Source organism: Pterocles gutturalis, unplaced genomic scaffold (genome assembly GCF_000699245.1).
Source record: "Pterocles gutturalis isolate BGI_N339 unplaced genomic scaffold, ASM69924v1 scaffold30413, whole genome shotgun sequence".
Taxonomy (NCBI): Eukaryota; Metazoa; Chordata; class Aves; order Pterocliformes; family Pteroclidae; genus Pterocles; species Pterocles gutturalis.
Genome location: NW_010121443.1, coordinates 51,161 through 75,184, shown reverse-complemented (window position 1 = coordinate 75,184; position 24,024 = coordinate 51,161). Strand labels below are relative to the sequence as shown.

The 24,024-nt window shown below is 36.6% G+C and overlaps 1 protein-coding gene across 1 annotated transcript in view; it reads left to right on the top strand.

Annotated features, from left to right (window-relative positions):
* HLCS (holocarboxylase synthetase (biotin-(proprionyl-CoA-carboxylase (ATP-hydrolysing)) ligase)) overlaps positions 1-24,024 on the top strand; it is a gene marked incomplete at its 5' end in the record, with an annotated part of 105,579 nt that overhangs the window by 51,534 nt on the left and 30,021 nt on the right. The gene's annotated exons all lie outside the window — the stretch shown is intronic.

The following is a 24,024-nucleotide window of genomic DNA, read 5'->3' as shown; positions in this document are numbered from 1 at the left end:
TTTCCACTCCAGTTGTTTCCATGTGGACCTCATTGGAGGTAACTCACTGGCAGAGGAATAGCCCCTTTTCCAAAGAGAAGAAGTTTTCTGGAAATGTTCTGCTAGCTCCCAAAGCAGCTGCTAGCCTTTACAAAATACAGAAGCTTTCTACAATATCCCCTGTGTCTTTTCAAACCTGTGAAATGAGGGCTGCATTGTGCATCAGTTGAAGTTTGTCTAAATAGAATGGATTTTAGCTACGTCATTTGGACAATACCTTAGGTACGGCTTGTAGGGCATTGTAAAGTCTCCCTTCCTGAGAGTAAGGAAGGGAGGAATTTTAGGAAAGGGGAGTCTTACAAAGTATCACATTCCTTGATGGTGCTACGGTTGAATTGTGTGATATAACTTGGGGTGCAGGCGTTTGTTATTACAGAGACATGTCCAAGTGTCTTTTGCTAGCTTACCTGTATGTTAAATTAATGCTTAAAGCAACGTTGTCAAACCCACCAAGGCACTGGGCTTATTCATATGGAAGCTATGTTACTAAGAGGTATTGTGGCGATGATTTTCTACAGTTATCAGGAGCAGCAAGATTAGTAGAGAGAGACTTTTTAGACAGATACAGTTAGAAAAAGATTTGGGTCTCACAGTCCCACAATACATGGTGATTTCTACCAGACGTAAAAAGAGTCTGGGGTCTGCTGCCTTCTCTATCCAAGGAAATATCCAGGGCTGCCATTAATGATAGTCCTTTACTTTTCAGCTTGTCTTATGGGTTTCTGGATTGAAAAAAAAAATAAAGGAATTTTTTACATCTTCCCTTCCCTGTAGCCTTTGTTCATGTCACAAATTAAGATGAGAGTATGAGAATGTGTTACTTATTTTCTGCTAGCAACACCATTCTCTGGAATGTTCCAGTGTCTTGTTTTTTACAGAAGCTCATTTTCCACAAGAAAATTTTCTAAGTTCAGTTTTCGTAATGACTGTGCACAGATGTACTGTTACGTTTTAAAAGAACTTGAATAATCTCTCAAGTCCCATTTTTTTTCCAAGGGTGAAATGTAAAAGAGCTTATTTCCTATTCTTTATGGACCTGAAATACTGTGGATAGTAATGAAACAGGTTTTCCCTCAAGATGCCAAAAAGGAACATATTTGACTTATCTCAAGAGAGACATTTGTTCATTGCTTATGTAGACAAATGTAAAAATAGAGAACATTGTTATGAAATCCAGCTGATACACAGAGGCACTTTTGCAAACCGCTTCTTTTTTTATGGGGTGAAGATACTTTTGTTGATGGTTAGAGTTACAAAATGAAGGAATTCCATGTTTACTACTGTGTAATTTCCAATGTCTCTTCTTTCTGATTAAAATATATTTTCAAAATAAGCGGTAGTGTTAGTACTGTATAGGTAAATGATATGTGCAGTTCAGCTTTTAAAACAATTTTTCCATTGTTTAATCAGAAAAAGCCTCACTTTTTACTTGCATGGTTTTGTTACCCTTCTGTTTTGAAGTAGGCTAATCTAAATTTAATCAAAATTGTCAAGTGAAAACTTTCTTATACCTGAAATAAGACTAGAAAGATTTATATTGTTAAAAGCTCAAAGGTTTTTTACAAGGTTTGAATTCAGTGTGGAGTTTACATAGAACTTCTTAGCTTTTAGCTGTAGCATTGAAGGGAGCCCAGTACTTGAAGGGAGCCTGTAAACAGGAGGGGGTGTGACTGTTTACAGGGGCTGATAGTGACAGGATGAGGGGGGAATGGTTTTAAACTCAGAGAGGGGAGATTTAGGTTGGATATTAGGAGGAAGTTTTTCATTCAGAGGGTGGTGAGGCAGTGGCCCAGGTTGCCCAGAGAAGCTGTGGATGCCCCATCCCTGGAGGGGTTCAAGGCCAGGCTGGATGGGGCCCTGGGCAGCTGCTCTAGTGGTTGGCAACCCTGCCCACAGCAGGGGGGTGAAACTAGATGATCTTTAAGGTCCTTTTCAACCCAGGCCATTCTATGATTCTATAGTGATTCTATGATGTGCAAATGTGCGCAGGAGTGTAGGAGGCTAAAGCCTCAGTGAATTTGGACTTACTCATAGGAATTGGGAAACTGTTTTGCAGTTGATATTTCACGTTCATTTGAGTGTAATTGGCACCTGTGACTTTGTAGTGGAACCCATTCTAAATGTCAGTCTTTTGTAAATGTAATCAGATTTTTAAACAATGAACAACACACAGAAATATTGTTTAGAATTCCACTAAGATTCATCAGATGTTTCCTTGCTTAGTCTGCACAAATATCATCAGTAAATGGAAGCTTGTGCTGTGCTAATGTGGAAGGAATACATTCCTGTTAGAAATTAATCTCTTTTTTCTATTTTTTTTTTTTAAGGTAATATAGTATCTGTGAATATTAAACTAATTTGATAGACACTATCAATAAGTGATCACAATCCATGTGTGTACCGGATTGTAATTCAAAAATTGCACATTTTTTCTTGATGTGAACAAATACATAAAATCTTGTAGATATCCTGTAGATCAAATATTCATCCATTCAACTTTTCCTCCATTAAACCTGAATGAGAATCAGATTTTTTTTAATATTTAAGCTTTATTTTTTAGATTACAGATAAGTAATCTGAAATTATTTATGCTCTCAGACAGCTCATTGTACAGCCTGAAGAAACAGTAAGAACATCATCTGTAAACATCATGTAGGCAACTAAAGATTCCACCAGGGCTGTTACGTTTTTTTTCCTCAGCTCTAGTTTCTGTAGACACTGAAGATCCATTAACACATTTCTTATTGTAAGAAAAAAACATTGTATGGAGGTTTGAGAGTTCTAAAATTATTTAGTGTGTAGAAAGTTTAGAACTGTTTTAAGGTTCAAGAATAGAGTTTTTGCCAGAAAAATAACATTAACAGGAACCTGCCAAATTTGAAATAATGTAGGACAATCTTATAGACTTTTTTGTTTTTTTAGACAAGGCTGTGTACAAGTTTCCTTTACAGTAGCAGTGTTACTGACAATATATATTTCCAGTTCCAAGTGTCAATACTCAGCTCCCTGTAGGAGTAGTGGGTAGGAGGTAAAGTGCATGCCGAGGTAGAGTGGATGCCGTTGCAGAGCTGGGCATTGCAACCATGTTGGCCTTCCCTTATCTATCAAATTTTTGTCGAATGAATGATAGAGACATTTTTTCATATACAATCATGTTTTACAGTTGATAATTGAATCAGTTGTCCTGACTATTTATTTTAATGTCAGTGTTCAGCCTACAATTAACAAGTGCTAAATCCATTCCAACTTTAGCTTTTGAGTATGCTCTGTACTGTGCTAACTATTCTGCACTTTCAGACATGAGTTATGTTAGTGATGTACGTACTATAAACTACTTCATTTTAGGTTAATGCCTATTTTCCCTTTCTCCCATTATGTTTTGCTGCTTTTCCTCTTCTCTGTCATTCAGCACTTGCTTTAGGTAATGTTGGTGTTGCTGCAGTTCCTGGGAGGGCCTCGTAGTCATGGGTCAGTTCTTTCCTTGTGCTTCTAAAGGGCAAAAGATTACCCACATAGCCAATCTTCAAGTACACTTGTAAAATTCATGACTTCACTTAGGAATTTTGGCAATAAGGAACAGAAAAAAAACCAAACCAAACAAAACAACAAACCACAAAACAATACAAACCAAAAAAAAAGAATAAGGTTAGGACAGCTTTAAAGCAATTCCTTTTCTTATTTGTCCGATAGGCAAAATGTTGAGCACTGAACACCTAGTTTTATTCTGAGATATTGAAGTTTAAAAAATATTGCAAGGCTGCTTATAAAATCAGAGGTGTTGATAACACTGTAGTACATCTTGGTGAAGACATCAGTGTACCAATGCATTTACGTGTTCATATAGCCAAATGGGTTGCATAAGGAAAAACAGATAAGCTACTTGGAGAAAACATGAATTTGTTCTTTGCAAACATTTTTTTTAATTGTGAAGCTTTCTGAGATTAAGATGGGCTCAAATCCCATTGCAATCAGCTTTCCTTTCTAGATTTACAAAGACATCAAGTCACATGGCATGAACTAATAACCTGAACTTTCTTTTCCTCCAAAGTCAAACATACGAGGTGAGATATTATTTTCAAAAGTTGGGAGATAGTGAAATACATCAATAAGCAGTACGTATGTATAATAGCTAAAGATAACTTTTGGCTTTTTAGGAGAGAACCTAACTTTTTTTGTCCACATTTATATACTGCTTTTCTTAAAAAAAAAAGGAAATGCTGTAGAGAGAATAACCAGCAATTTTAACTGTACAGAGTAGAACATCTGACTGAATGTATAGAATTTCATGGTTTCATGTGGGCTGTATGGAAAACAGTAGCATTCATTATATAGTTTGACAAAATGTTCATGATTGCAGTTGACTTGCAAATTTCTCTAAAATTACACTTCTGTGAGAAAACAGCTCTGTCAATGTGTAAAAATTACCATTCGTTTCTTTAGTTTTGACCTCTGTTAATCTTACTTATTCTTAGTTATTCTCATATGTTCTAGTTTTGCTGGGAGAAAAAATGGGACTTTAAAATATCTTATGTTTTCTCAGAGATTTGACGAGGTTGTTTCAGAGAGTTATAGTGGTACCCATTAGCTAAAGTAAGATTCAATTCCAGTTTCTGTTGCAAATCTTTGAGAAAACTCTAAAAATCAGTTACTTGAATTCCATTTAAAATTGAATGTGCCAGCCTTGAGGCTATTTTGGACTTCTTTAAAAATTGACCCAAAATTTGGTTAAACATTTAAAAAATTGCATATAAGAAAATTCAGTAAACACACTACTGTTCATGCTTAGTTGTTATAATAATGTAGCAGTTCTAAAAACCATAATGTGAAAATGATATTCTTTAAGGGACTAAAGCAAGATACAGTTGTTTCTATTTTTTATGATACCTGAACTTTTTAACATTGAATCTCTTTTAGTTGACAGGTTATTTGGGGAGATGTTGTAAACTGTGGTGCATACAGCTGAAAGCTCTGAACTGGTCAGAGAATTCTGTCTAAAATCTGGTTTGCTTCCACTTCCTTATTTTGTGAGCAAGTTGAGTCTTGATTTGAAAGAGCTGTGCCCTGTGAAGGCAGTGAGTGCATCTGTGTTACCTGTTTAGATCAGGAATAAGCTTCTGAGAACAGTGTGATTATCCTTATTTACTGCGCTTTGGTTCATGTTCCAGTGTTCTCATAGTCTGAACTGGATTCCTCTCAGGTTAAACACAACCAGAAGACGTGCTCCAGAAGTGCACCTCGTACATTGCAAACAGTCGGGGGCATTCAGTTCCTGGAAGCAGGCTGGAGTTACTGCAAAATCCACCACCCAACACTTTTATAGTGCAGACATTGCGTCCTCATCACCGGCCATTCTGCTCTGCAGATCTGCTCGTACTGTGCTGTTTACACATAGCCAGTGTTACCTACTATGACAGCAAGACCACGTAGTTTCGAGAACAGTGGAGCATTATCAGACTGACTGATACTCTTAAGAGCCTCATTCCTCTGGGGCCAGACTACAACAACACCTATTGGTCTCTTACAGATGTGGTGGACTAAAAGACTTCCCTTACTACAGGTGGCTGCTGGAATAGGCCCAATTTTTAGAGCATTCCGCCGTCTTTTGGAAGGCCCATACAATTGAGTTAAAGCTGGATAAATAAATATTTAGCAGTCTGAATATTTAATGTATTTATGTTAATTTATGTTAGATTTTGATATTGTAACTGGTTTCTTGTCATGAAGTGAATGATAAAGGATCTTTTTTTCCATATATTCATGTTTTTCACTATGTATGAGAATCTCAAATGTCATGACAGGTTTTTTTTTTCTGGATTTTGATAGTATAGGATCTGTTCAAGGCCTGTCAGTTCCATTATTTAGTGGCTTATAGCAATGATTGCATAGAAAAAGCAAATGGTATTTTATCCCAGCTGGAGTTAAGCAGAGAACAGTGGAATTGGAAAGAATTCTGCATTTCTGTGTGAAGTGCATTAAGTTGTCCTAAATTTCCTTACATCAGTGCCCATCATTTATCTGTCTTCACTAAGGCTATTATTGCATTAGTTTTTGAAGTGCAACCATTTCAACTTGACCCATCACAACACTTAGAATTGCAGATAAAAATTAAAAGTTGTATACCTTTTAACTTCTCAGTAAAATGTTGATACCTACAACTAGAAAAAAGTTCACTTTATTTTTAATTTTTTTTATTTTTTTAAATTAAATACCATATCTCAGTACCTGTCATCTTCATGCTTCAATTATTGTCAATTAGCAGCACTTACCTACTCAGTTTAAAGTCTCAGATTCAATACTAAGGTTTGGTCTAAATAGTGTACCAATGTAGTTGTAGTGATACAATTCATAGAATAAATACAGTTATATAGGTATGAGGATATATTTCCACCAATTTATCTTATTTCCCTTTCCTGACTAGCAGTGTAGTTGTAAAGTAGTACAACTTTGTATATAAGCAAGCTCATAGAAAAAAAAATGGAAGAGGTTATTGCCCTGTAACATGTATCTTTCTTCACTGGCCAAGCTCGCTGTGTGGCAGTCACATTTCTGTAGTATTGAGAGGCTATTTCTTGATTTGTATATTATCAGCACTGTGCCAGGGAAGTTTCAGTATCTCTGTAGAAATACATTATTGAATGAGAAAATCTTGGGTTTTCCATACCTGTCTAAACACAGATATGACAGTTTTGAAATTTTTTTTCTTTTTTTTTGGTACGAGCAGGATTTTCATCTTCTGGTATTTGTAAATTATGCTTATAGAATACTTTAGTAAATAGGATTTACTCAATTAATCAAATTTACAGATTAACTTATTGATCACAACTATTTCATGCTGGAGATCAATGCTAATGTACTTCAAATCTTTAATTGTTAATCCATTTTTGAATTAGCATTGATGTTTGTTGGTATAATCCCTGCCCATTTTATTTTTTTGGGGTGTAGAAAAATACTTTCTTATCCATTAAGGCATTTATGGGAAGAAAAGGACAAAAAGCAAACAATTCATTTTCTACATATAATTGAAGATTTGCTTTTAGCTAAAGAATTAATTTTGACGTAATAGTTGTTAGACATATATGAGTATGTCATATTACATTTTGTACATAGAGATGTGCAAGGTATGGGAAAGGTAATAAAGTATTTAATGTTTAGGACTGGGAATTTATTCTCATTTTAATCAGGGAGATCAGTGTTGTCCTGGTTACCATAAGCCATTGCTGCAGTTCTATAATGTCCTAGCGTGAATTGCTAACCATGTCTGGATGGTATTAAGTGTACTACAGGACAAAATGATTGCAGATTTTATATCCCTAAACACTGCCTTGCTCTTACTTAACTGGGACAGTGGGTGAGCAGCAGGCTTAGTGGTGACTTATCAGACTTCTTACAGTCAGTGTCCAGTACAAGGTTACTGGCTTCATCCACAGTTGACTAGAGGCACCAGTTTCTTGGTCTGTTTGGAGAGTGGGTTGTCAATAACAGGGAGGAAAGAGCTCCGTGTGCTATTTTCCAAGTTCCTCACCTGTCTCTCCCCTAGGCTAAATGTCTGCCAAACCCAAACTCCATGATTTATTAGTGCCTCATCTTCTTTGGGCAGTTTTTCTATTCCAGAACAATGCTGGAAGGAGTTGTGAGAAAGATGAAAAAATCCGTCCAGCTTAGATCAGCCTGACTTGCTGGATCAAGCAGGCAGGCAGCAAATCCTCAGCACAGCAGAGCATATATATGGCAGCAACCCAGGAAAGGTGAGAGAGGGAGAAAGTTAGAAAGGTCTTTAAGCTGCCTTGCCCACATAAGCTGGAAATAGATTGTGCAGGAGCTTCAAACAGGTTCCTGCTTTATCTGGCAATTAATGTGGTGACACTATCTCATACTACCAGTAATTTTTCTCCGTGTGGGAAAATGAACTTTCAGGGGATCAAAAGTTAGACCAGCATCACCACTAAATCCTCAGCAGCAACACATGCTATTAGATCCACAGTCTATTTTAATATCTTTTTTTTTTAATAAATAAACTTTCTTAGGAATCATTCTTATATAAACATTTGAATCTGAAACTCTAAAGGGGGATTATTTAGATGGTAGAGTCAAGCACTTAAGTTAATAGATCTCACATATGTCATTTGTTGCATAGTCCTGTTTATTGCTTAAGGCACTAATTCTCTTAAGTGAAACACAGTATTTTATAGAATGAAATAAAATAAATTGTTTCTTTACCCACTTTTAATGTGTTAAACAGAAAAATGTCTCTAGCAGATGAGCACTAAAGACACAGCAAAGTCCACTATCGTTTGTATTGTTATTGCTAAAAAGTTAACTGTAAGTTAAGTTAGCTAACAGAGAGCAAGCATGAAGACAAGGTAGTTCTCTTACATTTTCACATGATTTAGTGGGTGAATTGAAGGCCTGTTGAGTCAAGGAAGCAAACAGCATTCTTTGTCAACATGATAGCTTGGGGTACGCACATGCTGGGCTTTCATAGTCAAGGGGAAGCCTTCATTGGGCCCTGGTTCAGCTGTAGACTCCTCTTGGCATATGCAGTGTTATATGGACAGAGGGTTTGCCCAGCTCTCTTTTGTCCTCCAATCTATTGTAGTCTTCAGCATATAACAAAGAGCAGTGAGTCTGCATGTGCAGCTTTGACAGAAAGACTGTGAGGTGCATGCAGAGCATACTTTGGCTGCTGAAGCCTCTGCAGATGTAGATTAATTGTCATCCCCTTGGAAGAATTTGCTGTTTTACAGGATTGGGTGCTAGACCGAACAGTTTTCTTCTCAGTTCTAAGAGCTGGAGTTGTAGGATGGGTTTAAGTCAGTGGAAGTGTCAAGCTCTTGATGAATTGGATACATTTTGCTAGATAAAGCTGCTTGTTGGTACTCAATTATTAAGAAGCAATGTGGCCAAGCAGTGAAAATCTGACACCTTTTTAATATGGGTTATGCTATCTCATGGAAAAAAGTAACCTTTTATAATTGTTGTTTAGATAAGAATTGAATGTGCTAAACACATGGTCAGAACAATTTCTCTAAAACAGCTTAACTCTAGTGATCACCAGCAGATTCTCACCAAAGTGTTGCTGTTTTTTTAATGACATACTTGTCAACATGTAACCTTAGAATGTAGACACCATGGTAACAGTTTTAACACAGTCTTTTTAAAGAGCGTAATTGTGTGGAGTGCAAATAGAAACATCTTGACTCTTGTAGTCTTTTAATCCACTTAGAGATATGCTTTTCAATCCATCAAGCAGCATTTTCTGGATCTTGCTGAACATCTGTCTGTCTTGAAATGACTTGGAATAAAAGTCTAGGCAGGTCCTCCCATGCTGTTTTTGCTGTAGGACCTCAAAATGAGCATTTAGACAATATTTTGATATTACATTTGAGCTAAAGAACACTAAACAGAAAGAATTATTAAATTCACTTGGCTATATTATAAGAAAAACATGCTTGTAACTGTTCCTGTACACCAAAATGCTTAAGTGTGTGCATTCTTGTAGGCCTATGAGGGACTCACATGCTCAGTATCTTGTAAAATTCATACACTTAGGTGCACAAATACACTTATGTGCATTCTAACACACCTACGCTGTGTTAGAATCATGGTGGCTAATAGCTGTTAGGTTAGGCTAATAGCTGACAGGTTTTAGTCAGTAAAGGCAGTAGGATAACTTATTTGACACAGTGTGGATACACAAATCACTCTGTGTCAGCAGCTGCGTATTGCTGGATGTCTTGCATAGAACCTGTCTTTCTGTTAAATATCAGAGTACCATAGCCATGTGGATATCTTTGGGAAGAAGCAGACAATTGTTGTGCTTAGGGCCATCTGAGGGATAAGCACCCAGGTTCCTGCCTTTGGGAGATTTTCAGGACTGGTTATGGAAGAGCCCTACAGGAAGGTATGCAGAGCCCTTTGGAGAGCTGTCAGGTTTACACATGAATAGGCTCTGGTATGCAGCTATCAAAATGCAACAGGAATCAGTAACGTTTTTGGTACGTATGGCATAAGTAAAGTGCCTTGATATGGTCTCATCTGATATCTTTTGTAATTGTGAGCAGGCTTTTAGCAAATGCAGTTCAATATCTTACCCTTTCTGGGATGTGATGACCCTCTTCTTTATTGTGATAGTAGTAGTTTGTTTCCTATAACTGGCTGATCTTCCTAACCTGATAATAATTGATATTCTAGTATGGGAGAGTAAGTGCAAAACGGCAGGCAATACAAAAAGATGAGTCTTGAAAATTACAGTGTTGCCATCATCTACATACTTTTTTAAGCATACACTTAAATTTCTCTGAAATACTAGAAATGTGAACAGAAGAAATTATGTTGGATATCTATATTTGTGTATGTATCTTTTTGTTTGACAATAACTTTACCTGAAAAACATTTGCTATAAAAGATAGGAGTCTTTCTGTATATACATGACTTTTTGCATGGTGGATTACTGTGGGCAGTATCTTTTAGACCCCCTATATATTGTTGGTCAGTGTAGTCTTTACTTACACAATAGCAGCATAACCTTTCATTTCTAATGGAACTTAATTTCACTCCCGAATTGAACAACTAGGACATAAAAATACATAGTCAGTTTAGCAATTAGGAAGCACCGTCAGGTTGCCAGCAGCAGGAGCATTCCCTTCAAAGTCTGTTGTTCAGTCCAACTGTACAAAATCACTGACTCTTCTGCAGCACAACCTTATTCTATAACTACAGGAAGATTTTCATGTGCTGTGTGAGTCTTTTAGGTTATGAGAAAATAAGGCATTTCCCATGAGCTGCCTTTCCAAGGACATGACATAGTTTTCGTGTAATATCAGACTTATCGCAAGTACATGATGTAACTCCCCTCTTATTAATAAGTATGAAGCTTCATTTCATATTAGGAGTTGTGTTGTGTGGCTTCAGTACTGTACTGAAGAAAACCATTACATCTTTTCTTTGTGCAGGTTTGCTCATGATATTCTTTCACAAATATATTTACATCTCGTAAAGTGGTAGTTTCCGACTTTGTATCTTTTATGGAAAGAAACTGATATAAAAGGTTTTTCAGAGACAAATTCTTACCAACTTCCTTTTTTAGGAGTATTTCAAGTAAAACCAATGCATGTTTGCCTTGCTGTATAAATGGGTTACATTTATTGCTTCCATCTACTTTTGGTCAATAATAGTTTTTGGCATTCTTCTGACAAAATATTAAGGATGGAATCTGGAAATTCTGGAAGACTGAGACACATTAAGTTTCTGCATAATTTTTTATAAACCTACATGAACATAAATACTGCCACAAAAATACCTACGGCACAAAAAGTAGTGAGTTGAAGTGGAATTACAGTATATTGTTTAGCTTGCCTTCACTAAATTGTCTTTGTGGTTCTGTAATAGAATTGCTAAAAATTACCAGCATTGTGTCACTTCAATAACTTTTTAAAGTTCTGCTGCTCTGAATAATATGAGAAAGCCATTACCTTATTTTCTGCATGGAAGTAAGTGTTAAGAGCTATTCAGCTGTAGGATTTTCAGTGAAAAGTCAGTCCTTAGTTTTTAATTGCAACACTGAGTACTAATTTAACTTTTAATTTAGTTTTCACTTTTTACTTAATTGTTCTTAATGGCCTTTTTATGTATCTGTTTGTCACGATTCAGTTATTTCTGTGAGCAGAGACTTTATCCCGTAAAGCTTAGGTGAACTTATGCCAGTCCGTTGTATTGTGGAAACTATGTGTTTGTTATTTCCTGTGATTTTAGAGTGTGAGACATTTTAATGTCAACATTGAAATCTTCTACTAGCCCTTCAGTTCCCTTTTTGAAAGACTAAGTGGACATCATTTTTGTTGAGGGAAAAAATGCGTTAAAACTTTTTTTTTCATCCTTAAGTAGGTCAGTTTGTGGTAGTCAGACACAGCAGAAAATATTAGTTTGGATTTTCCATTTTCTCTTAAAGTATCTTCAAGATGGTGCTTGTGTGCTGATTGCAGGATTATATCACAAAAGCAGACCCAAACGAAAGTTAGTTGTGTGACGGCTTAGCAAAATGTGGTGGTGCAAATCCCTTCCCTCTGCTTAGGGTGAGAATTGCGCACTGCTGAATTGCTCACTTGTCTTGCATGTTGTATTCAGAGTTTGTTTACACGTAGATGTCAGCAAGACATTTTAATGAATAGTATTGACTGAAAAACAGCTAGATGAAGTATCATCTCAAACAGTCATAACATTCTTTTTGCCAGAGTGTATTGGCCTAAAAACCTGAATTCCATTCCTTTTCTGAATTGAAGGCATCCAGTAGATAGACATACCATAACCCTTCATCAGTTGTGCTAGGAAAATCACAGCACATTTTAATCACTGTGCTAGACAGCGTGTATGTATGATGAGAGGATGACAAATGAGTTTGTGGAAATGACACTCAATTCTACTGGTTTTTCGTCATTTATCCTGTATCAGATTTTATCTGGTTACAAATGAAATGGAACCTTTCTTACCGTAAGATTTATTCTGGGATCTGATAATAAAGAAGTATTCTGTGAAGTATAGTTCACTATAAGTGATAGGTTTTATGAGATATGTGGTCTTTTATTAGGAGCATTGGGCATGTGTTTCACATTCTGAACTTGGAGAGTAGAAAGTAATAGAAAATATATGTTTTCAATGCAGCTTTCTGAAATGTTTTGTGCCTAATGTACTTGTTGTCAAGTTACCCACTTAATCCAGTTTTGGTGACACTACAGCACACTTCTTAAACTGCTTCTATTATATTTTACGTCCTGAAAACACCAAAAGATTCTAGGTGTACTGAAGGCAAAGGGTTTGCTTTTTCATTCTCCCAATCGCACTTCAACCTCAAGACAGCAATAGCAAACAAGTTTGTATTGCCCTTTGGTATCTTCTTTATCTGGAAGTGGATAATTTTGTTTCATAAAGATTAGCATCGTCTATATTCAGATAATATGGTTCCACTATCCCTCTCATAATTACTAAGAAAATTTGCCTCATAGTATGAACTACATCTATTTCCAGTTGGCCCCGTCTTCTTCTATTCTTTGTCTTTGCTGATGAATAAGGATTCTGGTTTTGACCTTTCAGGCTTTTGCTGTTGCTGCCCACAGAGCAGAAGGTATCCAGAAGATATTTAGCCTGTTCAGAGGTTTCCTTGCTTTATCACTTGTGAATGCTTAAATTGCTGATTCAGATACAATATTCAGTTAAAAATCCTGAAAATTGTCTGTTTCATGGCATACAGACTGAACGTGCATTTGACAATGTTATTGGCATTTGTAAAACTCAACATTGATGTACTAGAAGTGCCACGTTCTCAGTTAGTAACTTGATAATTTTATTTCTTTTTGAAGTACAAGCAAACATACCTAAACATATTTGCATGTGCTGTATCGCTGTGACAGATACTAAGTAAGTTTTGTACATAATATTTGTGTAAAGAAGGCTTGACTGTCCTCTTTTCTGGTGGATTTGCAATGTCATGGAAACTGTGACAATTTTTATTTACAGTGGTAGCATTAATATAAGGGGTTTTTTATTTATTTGAATTTTCAACAGGTTTTAAGAGATTATGCTGTTTGCAGGTGCATCAGAAAAGATGCATTTATCTGGCATATCCTAACAAAAGTCGGTTCTTTTAGACCTTGCACTTTTAATGAACCATCTTATTGTCAACTCTCAGAATCTACTAGTGTGCCTTTTGGTGACGTTATTGAGAATTTTAATGCATTTTAGTTCTCATTCGGCAGGGCCTATGTGCTCCTCACGTGAGGGTCTTTAGAAATAGGATTAACTTCTAGAGGAATGCATTAGCCATGCCACAGAAGTAGGCAAAGCTCTAACTAGCCTGATAGATTGCTCCACGCTCCAAATCCTTCTAAGTACCCCCTCCCTCTTTTTATTGACAGCTTCTCATTGAGCGGCTAGAAGCATTAGTGTATTTAGGAGTTAGATGTTTTGTATGATCCCAGGCTGATCTCATATTCACTTTCTGAAATTAATTCGACACTGCTTTACATGTTAATCCGCAAAGGATTGATTTTGGGAAGGTCAGAGCAGTGCAGCCTCGGAAAATGGAAGAAAAGCTCCACTTAAAACAGCTCATTTCAGTTCCCAGAAATAAGTATAGATGCCTTTTCATTGTGACACTTAGCCGGCTGTAGGAGACTTGGTCATCTTACCGAATACATCAAATAGTGGCGTTTGATGGGATCTGCAAGGAAGTTGAGCTAATTAAATCTAGCTTCATTAACCAATTGCAGCTTGCAAATGGCACAACTATACTTTGAAAACCTGCAGTATAACAAAAAATCCCTGTCTTCTTTTAACCACCAATGTAACTGCATAGTAAGAGCGATAAGGAACACAGCTTAACATAATTTGATGTCTTGTATTAATTTTTTCTCTTCTTTGACTGCATATTGATAGAATTTTCAGAGTTGCTAAAACTGGAAATAAATGCACATGTGAAAAACCCTTGTAAGAGTTTAAACTCTTTTCTTTCGGGTAAAATTTGTCCTCAAAAGCCTATAGATATTTAAATTTGACTGCATTGCTCCCTGAAAGAGTAGTTGAAGTCTTTTATGGAGTCCAGATGTGCTCCATTTTTGTTTTCTCTTTTTTTCTTTTTTTTTCTTTCTTTTTTTCTTTTTTTGTTATAGAGAATTGAGCTTCACCCACGTACAGCTTTTTCTTCAGGTCAGAGATGATTAAAGATCCCCACTAAATATGTCAAATCGTTTTAGTCATTGAGAATATTATTTTACAGTGATGCACCATGGGTCAACTTTGGCACCAGATCTGTGGGCATTTTCTAGCTTCAGTATAAGTTGATGCTTTATTTTGCTTTCATGATCTATGGGCTGTACCAGTGCTTACTTTATCCAGTAAAGATCTGTTATTTGATTGCTTCCTTTCATAAAACTTGCCTTATGCAGAACCTCATGATTGCAGCTATGTATATGTATAATTTGAATGTAGGTGTTCAGGCTGTGAGGAATTAATGTAGTGTCCGTATTCACCAGATAATATTTGATCTGAAAGTGTAAGCTGCTGAATCCAATAATAGCTTAATAAAAAGGGAAAAAAATAAATTCAGATTTAAAATAATTTCAGATCATAATCTTTTGTGACTTTTACAGAACAATTTATTGGCTAGTTTTCTGAGTCGTTGCTGACAGAAAGCCCATTGATAACTGGGGAGCATGTAGAATAACAAAGATCCTGCTGTAGCTCATGTATTGATAAAATAGGTAAGGCCAAACCTCAGGTGAAGCATATATAGTGGGGAATCAAAGCTTTTGTCTTTACATTTCTGTACCTTAGGACACTAATCTGGTAAATGGTATTTATCATTGAGAATTAGTTTTGCAGTTTAGCATTTCACTGAATAAAAAGTCCACAATTAATATATAATTTGTTTTGCAGAGGCTGACAACGGCAGGTCTGAGTGCAGACAGAATGAGGGTTAGCCTGTAGAACACCCAGTTTGGTCACTGGAGTGTGTTGAACGCTGTGTCAATCCCAAAATGACACAAAATGTTAATGATAAATTTAGGACTATAATTCAGATCTAGCAAAGCTCTCACTGTTTATAAATATGAATACTGTTTTGTGAAAAAAACATTCTAAATTAGCATTTGTAAAAAAAATATGTGTGTATATATATATAGTGGAATTGTCAGCCCAAAACATCTAGCTTTTTTCAGTGTAATATGAGAATAATAAGTTTTGCATCAAAACTGTAGCAGAAGAGGTCTTGTGATATTAAATGGGGAACTTGTATCAATTTGTAAAAGGTATAATGCAGAAAGTCATGGTGGTGTCTCTTGCAAACTATGTTCTTTCTACGTAGAAGTGCTAGCAAAATCCATGGTATGATACTTCCAAAAATACGAGTGAAACCTCAAGCAGCAAAGAATGCGTTCCAGGACACAAATGGAAATGACTTATTAATACCTGATTTTAAGAATTTTTGAATTAGGAATCTGGCTGTACAAACATGAAGGAAGAAAGAACAGAGTAAATAAATTCTCTTTTTTTCCCTGACTTGCATGTTATTATTTGTTATTTAAAGGTGATTTTCCACAAGTACATGTAAGTCTACCATCAGTTTAAGGTCATGGTTTTTTGTTAAAATAATGAATGGGCTACAAAACTTGCTTTTCATTATAATGTAGTAGATTTCCTATGCAACATCTTAATAGAAAAGTCATCTACTATTGCAAAATCCTTCACTTTGATAGTGTGAGAGATCACAACATGAAAATGGGTAATCTAATGTTATCATCCAACCTTTAGAAAATACAATGAAGTAAATATTAATATGGCAAAAATTAATTTTGGTATCAGTTCAGTTCAGTATCAGACTCTACGAGAAGGCTAGCGGTGCAGATTAGAAAACTTACAGATTTTTTTTTTTTAACTGGAGTACTCCGTTTGAATGCAAAAATAAAAACTCATCTGCAAGCAGGCAGATAAATCTTATTTATGACAGATTCATGCCTTGATACTGTATCCTTTTTTTTGAGAAAGGAACAAATTTTTTTTCAGAAATTGTTTTCAAGCCTCACATCAATAGAAGTTATGGAGTTTTGTGAAACTCAATGTAAAAGTTTTACACTTGAATACAACTTGTAAATACACATGCAGTAGTTCTTGGCCACCTCTTAGGATGCTATTTGGTGTTATAAATTCATTGAACACATCTTGCTGGAACTGGTATTTATATACACCTGCATAAATACAGAGAACAGTGATGGCAGGATGGTTAGATCATTTGTGATGGCAAGACTGCTGGTACATGGTAAGATGTAGAATTAATTATAAAGTTACGTGGTATGTCTTCTCATTTTTGAAAAGAGAAGGCGTGAGGACTCCCTTTTTTGTTTTGGCAATCTAGTAATATTGAATCTTCATTTCTTTGTGTAAACCAATAGCAAACTTTAAAAAAGCAGACAGAAACTTATTAAGCAGACCTAAGGAGTCTCCTGAGCTTGGGGCTTTTTTCCCTCCTTTATTTCTCATATAGTGCTCAGTGACATGAAATAAAGAATAAAAATTGAGACTGACAAGCCAAAATCAACAACTGAATGCTTTGGTTTTAATTAATAATTTGTATTTACAGATAACATTGAAGTCAGTAGTGTGAATCTCTATTGAGTACTTTGTTTTAGAAAGTACACTTGTGGATTCATGTTAGAAAAAAAATACAGAAAACTCTTTCAATAGAAACTACTGCTCTAAATTGACACTCTGAAAATGCTGTTAAAAGTGTGGAGCGTTTCCACCTAGTATAACTATTTGTTTTGTATTATGCCAAGGGAAGAGTTGTCATAAAAAGGAAATATGGAGTTGAGTAATTTTGTCAAAGAAGAAATGCATTATCGTTGCTGTGCGTAGACCTTGACAGGAAATTGTGGAGATAGAGTTCTCTCATTTTTTGGAGGAGTAAATTGTGAAATAAAAGAAATTCAGTCTTTGCTGATCAGTCATATTCCCTGTCTGTGCCTTTCTAGCAAAAAATGCTCCTGGAGTGTTATGTACAGTCTGAATACTCATGAGTGGAAAAAGATGACAACAAACTTAGCAATGTTCAGAAAACACCACAGTGATTAGGTTGGATGGGTTCAAACTGGAGGAAGATTGCACAAGCTGATTGGCTCTGCGTTGACCATGGTGACATCTTCAGGGACCTACATATAGTATGAAGAGAAGTGACTTTGCCTAAAGAAAACCAAGATGCTTGAAGAGAAATTAAAAATAGTATAGAAAAATAATTTGTAATATTGTTACAGTTCTTACCTGTGACGGCCTAAGCGTTAAGTTAATCTGCTCTTGAGCTTCTTAGCATTGGCCCCTTTGATCCTGTATCCCTGCTTGTGCCTGGGTGATGGCTACTGGCACTCTGCAAATTAAAGGTGCTAAGTGGCTCTTCTGTTGGCTGTTAAGCAGCTTTCTCCAAACTCTTAATTCGTTCTCTCTTTAACTCTCTTTTTCTTTTGCAACTTAAAATCTCTATAGGTAAACATAATTGAATAAAACAATTATACTATTTATAATAATGGCAAGTTATCCTAGGAACAAATGGTTATGCATAAAGCAGATTTTGCATACCACTACTGGCCTTCAGAGATTAGCCCATACTGTGGTCACCTGCCGGGGCATCAACTGTTGATAGGTGTCTTCTCTAAGGTTGTTACTTCCTCAGTCTGCAGAAAAAAGCCATTTAATTTTTCTGTTTGACTTTTAACTGATTTTAAGAATTGTGTGTCTGTCAGATCTCCTGGCTAAATGTTTTGAGAGAATTTAGGAGTGTGACTTAAGAGAAATAGACTGTCAACGTGTGAAAGAAACCATCTTCAAATGAGAAATGAAAGAGATTTAATGAGCAATGCATGCATATAAAGTATAGCTTTTCCGATGACGGAGTATGTAAAGGTGTAAAAGTCATTCCTGAAATGCAAATAGAATCTCTGCACAGATGAGCTCATAAAAAAGATATCCATTTTGGGTTGTTATATGGAATTATGCTGCCTTTGGCTCAGGAAGCCTCTGAGCTTCAAATTGTTAAAAGGAGGGAGACTATCCTGGAAAGGTATGGCTTTGTGCTTGCTCTGGTCCGTTTTTCTGCCCTGCCCGTGCTTTGGGTCATTGCTGTGGTAGGGATGCTAACCTAGCTGAGCTGTGGTCTGACACAGCATTGTCTGTCTTACATTATTGATTCAGTAGGTATTATGGACAGGTTTGAAAGCATTATTCTACAGCATGTAGCACAGTTTAGTGTAGCTCTTGGTGGATGGTTACGTTAAAGTTGGAGATGAAATGCTGCCTCGAGGAGGTCTTTCTGATAGGGGAAGGAATTAGAGTTTCTCTCTCCAGAAGAAATGAGCCTTTTAATCAATCAGACCAGAACCTGATCCTTCAACTACAGTGTTGCCACTGTGCAACAATATTTGGTATGAAAATTTTCCCTTGGAGATTTGTTTTGTTTTTATACCAATAGATTGCTCAAGAAAAAGTTCTTCCTGAATTTTAGATAATTTTAAAATTATACGTGCAGTTACCCACATTTAATTTGCCCACTTGCTATTAAGAACCATTGGTTTTGCATTTGTTTTGTAGGCTGTCTACTCTGGTAGAATTTCATTGATGAACTAACTGGGGCTGTAATTATTACTTTACATAGCATTTTGACTGTGTAAAGTAGTGTATGTGCTGGGTACAATACAATGCTCTAACATATGACAAGATGTATTGTGCCAGGCTGAGCTGCAGTCAGTAACCCCCCAGCACCCTCCCAGGGCTGAGTGTCCCCCTGGCAGCCAGCAGGGGGTGTGTCACACAGCTTGGGAGGGGGCGGAGCCGGGACAGCTGACCCGGATTGGCTGTTCCAGACCATGTGACCTCAGCTCAGCCAGAACAGCCCAGGGCAGGCAGGAGGAGGGGGACATTGGTGACTGGGGTTGTCTCCAGGAGCAGCTGCTGCACACACTGAAGCTCTGCTTTCCCGGGAGGTGGCCGGACATCGCTTACTGAGGGGAAACAGAGAATAACATCGTTGTTTACCTTTTGTTTCTGTGCCTGGCCTTGGCCTTTGCTTTAATTAAACTGCTTTTATCTTGACCCACGAGTTTTTCATCTTATTCTCCCCTTTTATTTTGCTGAAGGGGGAGTGATAGAGGGGCCTGGTGGGCACCTGGCATCCAGCCAAGGTTAACCCACCACACATGATATGGAGTGCCATAGTTTTATCTGGGATGCTTTTGGGAATAAAAGGCATTTTTCAGTTCCCTGCTTGAGCCCTGGGCTCTACTTTGATGTCTCCCATTGTAGCCAGATTCTCAGTTTTTCCTTTCATTGTTTCCTCCCTTTTATATTTGTTCAGAAATATATTTGTTAAGTCTGTTCTTGCTTTTAATAGTTCCAGGTTGTGTAATATACCTTCTTTTAGCCTGGGTGCAGCTGTTTCCCATTGCAAAAAGAATTACTGGTTGTATGGGGAGACTTGAATCTCCTTCTTCCCAAAACTAACAGGTGGCTTAAAGATACCTTTAGTTGAGACTGTGTTGCCTTTGAGCGCCTACCAACTGGTGACTTTGGAAAAAGGGCTTGTTTAAGGAAATCTGAAGCCCACTGCAACACATAATAACTGAAGGCCTGAGATTCAGTATGCAGCTTTCCCTTCTCCCTTTGCCCTCATCCAGAAAAGGTGGAGAGATCATTTGATGGAACAGGAGTCAATGAATAGGAAGCATTTCCTAAAGCTGTGGTAGAAAAGTAGAAAGGGTATGAAAGGAAGTTACTTGTTAAGAGGTGGTTTATGTGCAATCTTAAAATACAGTTACTCAGGACTTTAATAATAGTTACCATACATCCTATAAGCTAAAGAGGTTTGTTGAGAAACTAAGGTAAGAATCTTCCATGTAATCTTCTATTGCTGCCCTCAAATGTTGTCCATTAGAGTGTAGTTTCAGATATGAATGTGAGAGAGAGCACTTACTTAATCCAGTGGAAAACCGTGTGCTGAGAGATGGCCATCATAGGCTGCTTCCATTCTTAGTGCTGTACTTCACAGTTGAAAATGGTCAATGAATGCTTACTTTGCTTCTGTACACCTTTTCTGTAGATGGAGCTATTAACAACGGTTCATGTTTTTCCTTTCTGATTTAACTGATTCATACGTACTTGCTCTTTGCCCTCCAGCCGTCCTCCTGTGGCTCCTTAATACTCAGTTCCACACATAAGAAGGATGTTGAAGAAGCTGGAAGGAGGCTGTTGAAACTATGCAATCAGGAAAAAAAAGAGTCAGTTCTCTCCTATTTTTTACCAACATAGAAGGAAAAGAAATTATGTTGAGACTAGCTCTTTATGTTCACTGATACTCAGGTTAGGAAAAAGTACTTATTTGTTATTTGGACTTTAGGGTCATGTTTTTCTGGATAATCTGTGGACCCATCATGGCTGGTGTTTTGATTTTTAAACTGAAGTATATGTTTTTATCAGGTTTTTAGAAGCTGGAGCACCTTAAAAAATATACACATACCACCACGATATAAGGTTTGCAGTAGCATCTTACCACCACTAAAATATCGTGATTAATCTGAATGTTCTCTGAGTATGCTGACCACTGAGGCATCCTTAATCTTAGTTTAGGTTGAATGTTTGGTTACTTTTTGCAAGTAGAAATCATTTCAGAAGGAAAAAGTAAATAATAATTAGGTAAGGATGTATATTACAAACATTTCAGTCACATAAAATATGCAGTTCACATCTCATGTATGTGTGTCTAAGTATTTGTTTCTGGTGGTATTTTTCATCCCAGTGAAATGCATGTAAAGATGTCTTTCCTTAGCCACTTTATGAAAACATTTGCTTACTGTTATTATATTCTTACTTCTTTTTTTTTTAAGTGAGCAAATACATGGTGTTTGCTCTCAGATTTTTGTAATATCAGCTACAAAGTTTCATACAAGATGTAACCAAAGGGCAGGAGGAGTGGAGAAGAGAAATACGAGGACTAAATTGTTTTCAAATGCATTTTTTTAATTAAGGAAAGTGATTGTTTCCAATCAACATAGCTTTTCACATTCTTTTGTAATATCTGATTGTTGGTGTCTTGCTCAGAAGGGTGCAGTCAAGCACTTTGCATATGTAGTTATTTCTGTATGTAGTTATTTCTAATTGCTAATTATACTAAGATATAAACATTTTTAAATAGTAATTATTGTTACATCTCCATAAGCTTTAGCTTTTAACAACCGAGTTAAGGCTGACAGATGCATAGGATATTTGTACAAAGATCAGATTCTGAAACAATACAAAGGAACAAAAAAAATCACTGTTTTTTGGTTGTGACATCTTAGTATATTAATAGACACCACTTCTGCTACTTAATTATCAGCTTGGTATCCATTCTCATTTTTTCTGGAAGTCAGTCTGTAGACTTCACCATACAAATTTGATTTGGATGTGGTGTTAAGCAAGTTGTCCTGAAGTCTGATGTTCCATGCAGAGTAAGTACAGCACAGATAACAGCAAACGTCCTGCTGTTGCTCTTCTAGCATGTTTCATGTTCCAAGTGTTGAGCTAGTGGCTCTTCAGATGGACAAAACCATGCTAACCTGTGGAAATGTCAGCAGAGATTCCACTGATTTGTCAGTTGACACTGTATGCTGCAATACTAACATTGAATGGGAGTGGGTTGTATTTTGTGGAGGGCTTATCTCTGTGTGTGTTTTATAGGTTAACCTGTAATATTTATACGAGTGGAACATCCCTTTTGAATATTACAAGGCCACACTTCTGAATGCGTCCTAAAGATTTAGAAATGAAATATCAAATCAGTTTTAATAACATGCTTTTTTTTTCACAAAACTTTTCCTTTTTCATGTTCAGCTTTTGTTGTGAAACTTTCTTTTTGTAGCCTGATTACTGAATATTATTTTTTGATTTTGAAAGCTCTATGAACAAAATTATGTTTTAGCTTGCCTAATAAAATATTCCTTACAAAATTAATCACTATCATCTCCTGTGATTTTTTTAGTTCTGTTCACACAGTTCCCAGCTGCATCATCTACCCCCAATGTAGAAAATTAAGTCAATGTAAAAGTATACTCTGTTTTTTAAAAAGAGGTCACGAATAGCCTTTCTTCCCTCGGTAGTCACCAGCGTTCTTATTACGCTTCATTTATATAGTTGGAGGATTTGGGAGAGCCAGCTGGGCCCCCTGTCTGCACTCATCAAGAGTTAATTTCTGAAAGAGGTGCTGTTGTCATGTACAAGTGCAGAAGGTACTGTGGTGGTTCTGCCAAACAACAAGAGCTCTTAATTAGCAGCAATGTTCAATCCGACTGCTTAACCTGCCACAGAGCGGAGGAGGTCATGTTCCTTCCTGAGGCACTGCCAGCCTCAAAAGCACCCAAGAACCGATCCCAAATGTTTTTTTTTGAAAATGTGTACTTGGTTCCTAGATGCAAGGAAGGCAAGGCATGATCTGTTCTTGAAAACTGTCATCAGTAGAGTGCAATTTTATTTTTATAAAGGATATAGGGATTTCTCCTTCTGTATAGACTACTCTGTGGCTTTTGAGGGGAAAAGTATTTTTCATTGTAGTACTGAAGAATATGAAAATTCATGGACTTTCTATGGCTTGATTCTGGTCCAGGACTCCAGTTATTTTATAGAAGATTTACTTGTCTACAAAAATAAAAGCAGAGGACAGTGATGCTTTGCAATGCATTCTTTGTTCTCATCAGCAGATCTTGTGATATTAGGATGCTTAAACACTAAAGATGTGTAATGCACATTTCTGAGCTGTTGCAGGGAAGTTTCAGAGAGCAGCATAGCTGCCTTGGAGGCCATTAGCTGTAACATAGAGCTCAGGATGTAAAGTGCTCGCTGATTAATTCCTTTAAAGGTAAAATTCTTCAGTTACTAATTACTGTATATAAATTATGAGTGATAGATGTCTACATATGTATTGACGTATTTTGTATAACGGATAAATAGCACATGAACAAGGAGCCCAAAGTAAATACCCAAAAGCAATTAGTTTGTTGCTGTATAAGCAACTCTAGGTAAAGAAGTCCATTAAATAGACAAAATTTTTGAAAAGAAAATGCAGCAAATGCCAGAATATCAGTAATTATAAAGTTCAAGAACCACTTGAACCAGTGAAACTGCTTTTTGTCCTTCTTAGTGGCAATTGGTAGCTGAAATAAAAATAAATAAAACAAGCAAACAAATAGTTATACCTGAGCCAGATCCCAAGGATCCATATCTTGTGGTTTATATTGATTATTTCAGTTGATAGTCTGCTTCCACTGCAAGGATTTTGATTAATACCTGCAGGGGGCATTTTCAGGTTGTTGTGCATTCACTTTTTTTCTGTCTTAGTTTTCAGAAGCTGAAAACTGACGTATGTGATACTGTAGAGATGAATGCTTATTATCAATAAAAAGGGGAAATAAAGTGCTAAGGCTCCAT